This window comes from Nannospalax galili, unplaced genomic scaffold, assembly GCF_000622305.1.
Source record: "Nannospalax galili isolate Female #2095 unplaced genomic scaffold, S.galili_v1.0 scaffold2227, whole genome shotgun sequence".
Lineage (NCBI taxonomy): Eukaryota > Metazoa > Chordata > Mammalia > Rodentia > Spalacidae > Nannospalax > Nannospalax galili.
The window spans coordinates 469,757-478,230 of record NW_008356468.1 but is presented as its reverse complement, the minus strand read 5'-3'; the positions used below and the strand labels follow the sequence as shown (position 1 = coordinate 478,230).

Sequence of the window (8,474 nt, the reverse complement as noted above, 5' to 3'; positions counted from 1 at the left end):
TTGATCTCCTAAGGTCCTGTCTCCTCTTTTGTAACAAGGGGATTGCAAATTGTCCTCCCCACCGATCCCTGTGAGCATTAAGGGAGATCGCAGGCGTGAGTCCTTGGAGCAGTGCCCGGCCTCATTAGATCCGCAGGTGCGGTGACGAATGCCACCTCCCACGGATCCCTCCCAGCAGCACAGCTGAGCTGCACCCCTCTGCCTCTGCTCAGCGCCCACGGTCAGCCCTGGGTGCCGGTATAATTAGCTCCAACTCTGTAGTGAGCATCCGCGGCTGCTCATAGCCTGATACGACTGTCACCTCCCCCTCAGTTCCCCAAACCAGTTATCCCCACAGTTGAGCTGAGGGCCATCAGGCGACCGCTTGGTCCTTATGATAATGTGTCGCAAGGATGCTCTAGGCTTTGTACAAACGAAGAGAAAAAGAAAACAAAAAGGGAAAAAAAAGTTCGGGTGGGGAGCAATCTCTAGTGTCTGCTGGGAATCACATTCCTATAGACTAAATAGCCAGCAGGAGAAAAGCGTCCTGTTTCTTTAAGAGGCCTCCGCTGGAGGGGCGGGGCCTGCCGGCGTCCCTCCGTCCCGCGCCGACAACTAGGCCCACCTCTTCCTGAGTGACAGACAACAACCCAATTAAAGAGAGGAATTCCAGCGTGACGGCAACACAGACCAATAGGAGCCCAGGCCTGCCTGAGTGGGGCGGGGCTCCAGGAGGGCGGGGCGCGCGAGGCCAGCGGAGCCGCGGCGGGACGCGGGCGCAGAGCTGGGCCTCGGCTGGCACCCTGGTGAGTGGAGGGGCTTTCGGGGCCCCGGGTGGAGCGCAGCTGGGGCCGTGGGCGGCGAGGAGGGGAGGCCGCTCCGGGGAGGTGGCGTGCGGGGCCGGGCAGAGGGCTGGGGAGGCTGCGTGCGGCCCGCGGGCGCAGCAGAGATCTGCAGGGTGGGAAGGGCCGGGGGAGGACGGAGGATGGAGGATCGAGGAAGGAGGTGGGAGGGCCATTGGATCTGCCAGTCTGGGGACGCGCCTGCCCGGCCATCCCCCTGCCGCCGATGCCGGCCGCCCTTTTTCCTTCGCGCTCCCCTTCGGTCGAGGCCGCTCTCGGGCTCTGACTCCTGGGCCACTGCGATACCCTGGCGCGCGGGCTCGGCCTCCACCTTGCCCTCCGAGCGCTTTCTTCCCCAGGGACTGCAAAGCTGGTCCCTTTACTGTTGAGGGAGGATGGAGAGGTGTTTGCTAGACTAGACCCGGGACAAGCAACGTGAGGAATGAAGGAACAGAACCAGGTCGGGAAGCAGGAGGGACCGGCAACCTGTGCTTAGCGAAGACAAGAAGATGATGGATGCCACCTTTTAGTATACTTTGTGATCAGGGCGGAAGGCTAACGGGGTTTCTGTCCCATTAAAAAAAGTGGTGCGGGTCATGTATCTTAAATTTTTCTAGTAGCCACATCAAAAGAACTTAAAAGAAATTTTAGCAGTTTTACTTAAGAGATTTCAGAAGAATACGATTTATATAATCCATATAAAATCGTGTTGATGGGATCCTTGGCATTTTCTGTCTTGAACTCTGGTGTGCACTCACACTTGGGATAGTCACTTTACAGAAGCACAGTACCCATTTGTCAAGTGGCTAAGGTGGCTGTGTTGACTGTGAAGTGCCAAGTACTTTATATACAGGAGGGTGTTAGATTTCCATCACAGTCTTTTGAAGAGACTGTTATTTGCATTTACAGACTAAAAATAGCAAAACTCCTAAAAGTTGTTACCTGCTGGACATCACCGGAGTAGAGTTTGTGAGTGGGGGAGGTGGGGTTAGGGCCTCCATCTGTTGTTGTTACTGAGTCTGGTCAATCTTTTTATGCTTTATGCTTCCACTAACTGGTGCCGAGAACATTTGGGGGTGCAGGATGTGGGGACCAGACTTCTTAAAAACAATGACACTAGGGGCTGGAGAGATAACTAGGGGTTAAGAACACTGGTTGTTCTTGCAGAAGACCCGGGTTCTAATTCCAGCACCCACATGGCAGCTAACAACTGTCTGTTAACTCCAGTTCCAGGGGATCCAACAGCCTCTTCTGACCTCCACAGGCATCGCACGACATGGGTGCACTTACCTGCATGCAGGCAATGCACGCATACACATAAAATAAAAATAATAAAGTTTTAAAAAATTAAAAAACAAAACAAAAAACACGGACACTGATACTTAGCTTACTCCAGCTTGCTCTATGCCTAGGTAATGTCTGCATGTATCAGCTACACCTTCCTTGGCACTTCGCAAGCAGTTAGGGAAAACCTGTTCTGGTCTTGGTCCCAGCATACTAGAGGCTGAGGCAGAAGGATTCCTGGAGTACGGAAGTTCAAGACCAGCCTGGGCAACATTGGGAGAGAAAGAGAAGAACCCTGAAGGCAGGTTCTCCTGTGACCGAGTCACCATCCCTCACATACACTAATGCAGCCTGGTTCCAGAGGGCAGAAAACCTTCCATGACCTGCAGCATCTCAGAGATGCTGGGGATGCTGGGCTGGAATTGTCAAGAGTGAGTTCACCAGCTGCTCATTCATTGCCCACCAGGAGACCAGCACTGTTCTAGGCCACTTGAGGTTGCCTGGAAAGCGAGTGACAGCCTTTATCTTTAGGGTGCATATGGTGTACTTGGAAGGACATGACTGGATCCCATGAAATGAATTGATGTGCAAGACTTCACATGGTGTGAGAACCAGAATCCGTTGTGTGTCAGAAGCTGCCTAGTGACATCTTGGCCCAGCTGCATAACTTTTTTTCAGATACTGAATTTGAACTCCTAGGCAGGGTGGTGCTTCACAGATTGCCTGGTTCTTGGGTAGAGGCTGCTTGGTTTATTTACTTTCCCGCTGGCTGCTTAAGGCGCTTGCCTTAGGGCACATGCAGGTTGGGCTAGCTGGTTTAATCTGAATAACTAGGAAAGACTGGCCCAGTATCTATTCTGTGCCCCAAGGTTCTTTAGCACTAAGGACTGCTGCTTTGCTTTCTCTTCATGTTTTCCTCCCGCTTGCTCTCATGTCCTCCCATTTTGCCCACTGCATACCACAGCAGGGCAGGCAGGGCTTTTAATGTGAAGGAAAGGAGGTTTTAGTGTTTTGCAGTTTCTTCAAGTTCACACAGAATTATTCTTACTGGGTGCTAGGTATTATGTTAAGTGCTTTGCATACATTATCCTGAAATGTTCATACAACTTTGTGAGGAATGGCTGGGTCCACATCTCAGGTTTACAGTAAGGAAGTCACCAGAGCTGAGATCTAAATGCACATGTGCTAGGATTCATATCCAGGTGTGTTCTCCAGAATGCAAGCTTTAATGCTGGGCTGCACTGCTTCACAGATAGGTCAGGGCTGGAGGAACCTAACCTGGAAAACAGCCCACCCTCGCATCTAGATCAGTCTAGAGACGCTTGTTTGCTGCAGGGAGAAGACTGATGTGGAAGTAGAGACTGGGCCATTTTTTGTCCTTAACTGGTAGCCTGGCCTGCTCCTCAGGACCTCAGTTCCCTTCTTTATGGAATGAAAGGGAAGCTTGGCCTAATTTTCTGAGAACAATGCTGTGTTGTTATGGTCACTGTTGAAGGAGTTGGGCCCACAGCCTGGGCTTTTCTGGACAGCCCAGGCACTCCCAGCCTGCCACACCCTCCTTCTTTCTTGTGCAGCCAGGCTCATCTTTTGGTGAGAAACAATTTCTTAAAGTTCATCTGGATTTTGTATTTCAGTTTCTGTTCCCTCTCTAAACTCTGATCCCTTGTAAATCCATTGCCTGGGTAATTGTAGCCAGGGATTTGAAAGCTCTAGGCTATGGATAATGTAGCCACTGATAGTTTATTCACTTTCCAAGATAGCCCTGAGGGTATTTTGGGGTGGAATTCTGTGGACACAGCTCTGTGCTGGGGATTGTGTTGAAACTAGGGTGCCTGTAGGTGGTAGGTTTCTGAGGCCCTGGCCTCTGGTGGCTCCCTTCCTGGAGCTGGGCCTCAACCCCAGCCTCCTTAAAACCATGGGGGGTGGGGTTCGGTTCGGTGATGCCACTGGAGTGAAGAGCCTCAGATCTGGAGCCCGCAGAAACCCTCAAAGTTTGCATCTGAAGGAGTTTGCATCTGAAGGCAGGTCCTAATCCAGAGGATCTGGGCTGGAGGGTGCTTGTGCATTAGTACCAACTCTGGGCATACCGCATCCGTTAGCCACACCTCCAGTAGCAAGGCTAGACTTCACACAGGATTATGAAGTCTGTGCTCCTGAAGGTGTGCTAAGGACTAGCAGAACACTTGAGGGCACCATTGCCTGGATCTCAGTTGAGGGGATTATTAGGAAGCCACAGGCCCAGCTCAGACAAGTTGATTAGTCAAACTAGGCGGAGGATTGATGGCCCAGCAAAGGTGTGGGCTTAGCGTGGTTTCAAGGAACTAGGGAAGTCTGAACACCACCAAGGAGCTGGACTGTTAGGATGCTCAATGGAGGCAGTTTACAGACTGCTCTGTAATGTAGAAATTCCACAAGGCCTCTGCTGGGAGTGTGAGTTCAGGGGAGCTGCCCAGACACTACCTGTTCCCACATGCTTTTGTCTTTGTGCATAGTGGCTCTTAGCTATACTTGGTGAGACTTATGTTCAGGTGTCAGTACAAAGCAGACCTCTCAGCTGCTGTGGGTCCAGTGGGTTTCACCTGGCTTTCTAGCAGTGGATGTCAGAACCTGAATCTGGGCCTATTGTAGTCCCACTTCTGTACCTCAGGGCCTTACTCTTCTTGAATGAGAATGAACTGAGGAAAATTGAGTCACTCTCTGATGAGATCTTAGGGAGAGCCTCTTCTGAGATTGTGTTCTTGATTAGAAAGAGGGTGTGACCTCCAGTTACCTCTTTGGTGAGGCAGCATTCTCTCTATCGCAGGAAGCATAAACCAAGCTCACCCAGGCCTCCCCCACTGTGTGGCAAATAGAACAGAACAGAAAGCACACAAGGATCCCATGGTGGGGACTTGGGGCTGTGCTGGGAACCTTCTGGATCCTCCATCCCAGGCTTCTCCTGTGAGGGATTGTCTTTCAGTCTCTGATCTGGACTTTCCAGTTGCAGGGGCAGGTTCAACCCAAAGCTACCCTACAGGAGTGATGGATGAAGCTCCACGGACCTTTCTTGATGGTGCCCCTTCCAGATGCCACTTGTAGACAGTTCCACTGGAGAACCTGTTCTTTGTTTTGCTGCTCAGCTCTATTCCTTTCAGATCTGTAGCGGCCTCTCCTGTTTCATGGCCTTCAGTGTGGTACAGATCTCATCGCATCTGTGGTGCCTTCGAGGCTGCAGGGCTTGGGGGCTGCTCTGTGTGAGAGCTTGCCTAGCACCACCCAGGCAATGGATAAATGGAGCAGGAGGGAGAAGGGTAGAGAGTTCTGGGGTCCCGAAGTGGAACCCCAGCTCCCTTATTCTGGACATTAGCCAAGAAGTGGAGCAGGAGGCTATTTATAACCCTGAGAATTTTGCAATGTTATTGAATTGCTTCGACCTAATTTTCTACTTCCTCTCTAAAATGAAAATGAAGAGTAAGCAAACTCTGCTAGAGGCTTCCCTACAAGGAGATCCTTCATCCTGGGAGTGCTAATTATCCAGGAAGTATTACTATGTTCTCCCTCCTAATGTTTCCAGAGGGAAGAAGGAGAGATTGCTTTTTCCCCTTTAACTCAATTCCCCATCAGGACTTATTCTAGCGGTAGACATGAGAACAGAATTTTAAATATGGGGATACTGTCTGATTGGAAGGCAGTGGGATATGATAGGAAACAGTTCCTGCTTCCTGCCTTTTGGGAGCTAGCCCTGGATTGTGGGTGTGGAAGAAGCCAGGACCACGGGGTTAAAGTGGGCACAGGTTCTTCCTGAGCCTTAACTGAATGCCAGGAACCAGCACTGCTCTTGGTCATGTGACTATAGAGCTGTACCTATTCTGGAGGAGGAGCTAGGGAAGGAATGTGTGGTTTTCTACTAGAGTATGGCAGGATCCTCATAGACATGACAGAGTGTGGTAAGAGAGAGAGCCTAGTCAGCTTTGCTAGAGAGGGAGACCTAAGGATGACCCAAAGGGGTGGTGACATCTGGGCTGAGCTTTGACACTTAAATCAGAGCTGTCTGACAGCTAGTGGAAGGGAACACCACCTGCCTCATAGAAATAGCCAGGAAGAGCCTGACTAGATTGGCCTGAATACCACATGAGGTGTGGGCTGCCTTCTTTAGACCAGAGAGGACCATTTCTGTTGTATGGGTCTCTCAGTATCAGTGGCTTTGGCTTTGGATACACAAACCAGAAGTCTACACTGAACAGCTGTTGTGGGCCAGGTTGAAGAGCCACTGCCTTTGATGTGGATTTCTGACACCAGCTCACTTGAGATCAGATTCCAGAGAATGCCTCTTAACTTCCCTTGTCTAGAAAGCATGCCACTGCTGGGTTGCTGTGTGAACTTAGAGCCAGGCCTGTCATCCTAGCTACTGAGGAGACTGAGGCAGGAGAATCACAAGTTCTGCCTGGGTAACTTTATGAGAGCTTTCTTAAAATAAAAAGTAAAAATAGGGCTGGGGATGTAGAGCAGTTGCCTAGCATGATCCAAGCCTTGGGTTAGGTCCTCAATACCAGAGGGAGAGAGGGAGGGAGGGAGTGAGGGAGGGACAGAAGGAGGGAAAGACTTTAGGGTAGTCCCTTAGCACCTTCCTTCTAGAAGGTGCACAGAGAAGTTCCCTGAGCTCTCTGAACTTCCATTGCCTTACCTGTGAAATAAGAATGTTTCTAGGGTTCTTTTCGGCATCAACTATCAAATGATAGGGAAGTGAGCATTAAGCTAGAGGCTGTCTACACACAGTGTCATCCTGTGATGTCACTATCACAGGATATAACTATCATATGATGTAAGAACTATACAGTCACCCTTCTAGTGGCCTGCTGTAAACAAAGCCTTCCTTAAGCAGCTTTTGCTCATTAATTCAGCCTGTTAGCTAAGTGCACCCAACACTTGGTCTTGCTGGGTGCCACCTCTATCTTCTGGCCTCCATGATAGCTCCCACAGAGCTTGGGGTCAGACCTGGCCTTAGGTTTTTTTCCTTGCAGTGAACTGAAATGCAGATGGGCTCAGTGTGGAGTGTCACTGGCAGAATACAGAGGACTTCAGGCAGCCCACGTGTAGGAAATGTAGCCATTGAATCTGGAAAGTAGTCAGGCTTTTCCCATCTCTTCCTGGGATTTTGTGATTACTGGTTTCTGGCCTCACCTCAGCAGTGCAGAATAGAATAGCTTGCTCTGCAAGGCTCTTGGTTTTTGCTCCTCCACATCTTTGACTGGTGAGTGTTTGTGACTTGATGACACAATACTTACATGAAACTGTGACCTTACAGCCCTCGGGGTCAGTGATCACCAAGCTTCCTTGGTCTGTGTCTTTCAAGTTCCAGAGAGGGAGTTAGATTCATTCAACTAAAGCCAGGTACTCACTTGAGTCCGGTCAGCTGTGGCAGGGTGGGGACAGTCATGCAGCACAGAGAGGCTCCTTACTTAAAGGACTGTAGAGGCCAGTCATTGGAGGTAGGGCTGGTAGTGTCTTTTGGATGGCCTGGGTGGCTGAAGATCTTCCTGCTTTAACATGGGTATGAATTTTGAAATGGCCATGAGCCATTCAGGATGAGGTTGGTTTTTTTTTAATTTTATTTTCAGTGTGTATGTATTGCCTGCATGCATGTCAGCGCACCTATGCTGTGCAATGCCCATGGAGGTCAGAAGCTGATGTCGGATACCCTAAACTGGAGTTACAGACAGTCATGTGGGTGCTGGGAATCGAACCTGGGTCCTCTGCAAGAGCAGCTAGTACTAGGTCTTTACTGCTGAGCCATCTCTCCAGCCCCATCAGGATGAGTTTTAATAAATGACAAGACAACCAACTTAGGGCTTGTCAAATGGGGCCAAAATAAATTTGTGACTGTAAAGCAGTGAGCTTCAGCATGTTGGTCTTTGAAGATAGCACAGAGACAGATTCAGAAGATACGGTTTGTGTCAGGCAGCGGAGTAAGGATTAACTTTGCTGAGGACCTTTAAACAGGTCGTCCTCATTTGGGTGTTTTTAAGTTCTGCTTTGGAATTGTGAACTGAAGACTCAGAAGGCCCCCCAAAACTAATGCACTCACATCTTCTCAGCAGAAGACAGAGAATTGGGTAAAGAAAGTGACATGTGCCCATTACAACAGGACTAGGTTAGGGCCTGAGTCCTTGGGCTCTGAATCCAGTTGCTTTCTTCAGTGGGGAAGAGCATCCCAGCCTGATGCTTTTCAATGTACCTGCTACCCACTTTATTTTTATTTTTATTTTTATTTTGTGTGTGTGTGTGTGTGTGTGTGGTGTCTGGGGGTTCCCCCAGATGCTCGAATAGGTAGCTAGATCCCCAGCGGTTTGAGCTGTAAGCCATCTGATGTCACAGATGTAAGCTGCCTGA

At 49.9% G+C, this 8,474-nt stretch overlaps 1 protein-coding gene across 3 annotated transcripts in view; it reads left to right on the top strand.

The window, feature by feature from the left end:
- The first annotated feature begins 700 nt into the window (after window positions 1-700).
- The window catches only part of Elmo2 (engulfment and cell motility 2), a 37,931-nt gene continuing 30,157 nt past the window's right edge, over window positions 701-8,474 (top strand). For 2 of the 3 annotated variants that reach the window (XM_008854622.3, XM_029556925.1), the window contains exon 1: window positions 701-785. The gene's annotated coding sequence lies outside the window, so the exon portion shown is untranslated. The remainder of the gene's footprint in view (window positions 786-8,474) is intronic. The other variant, XM_008854624.3, reaches the window with a different exon arrangement.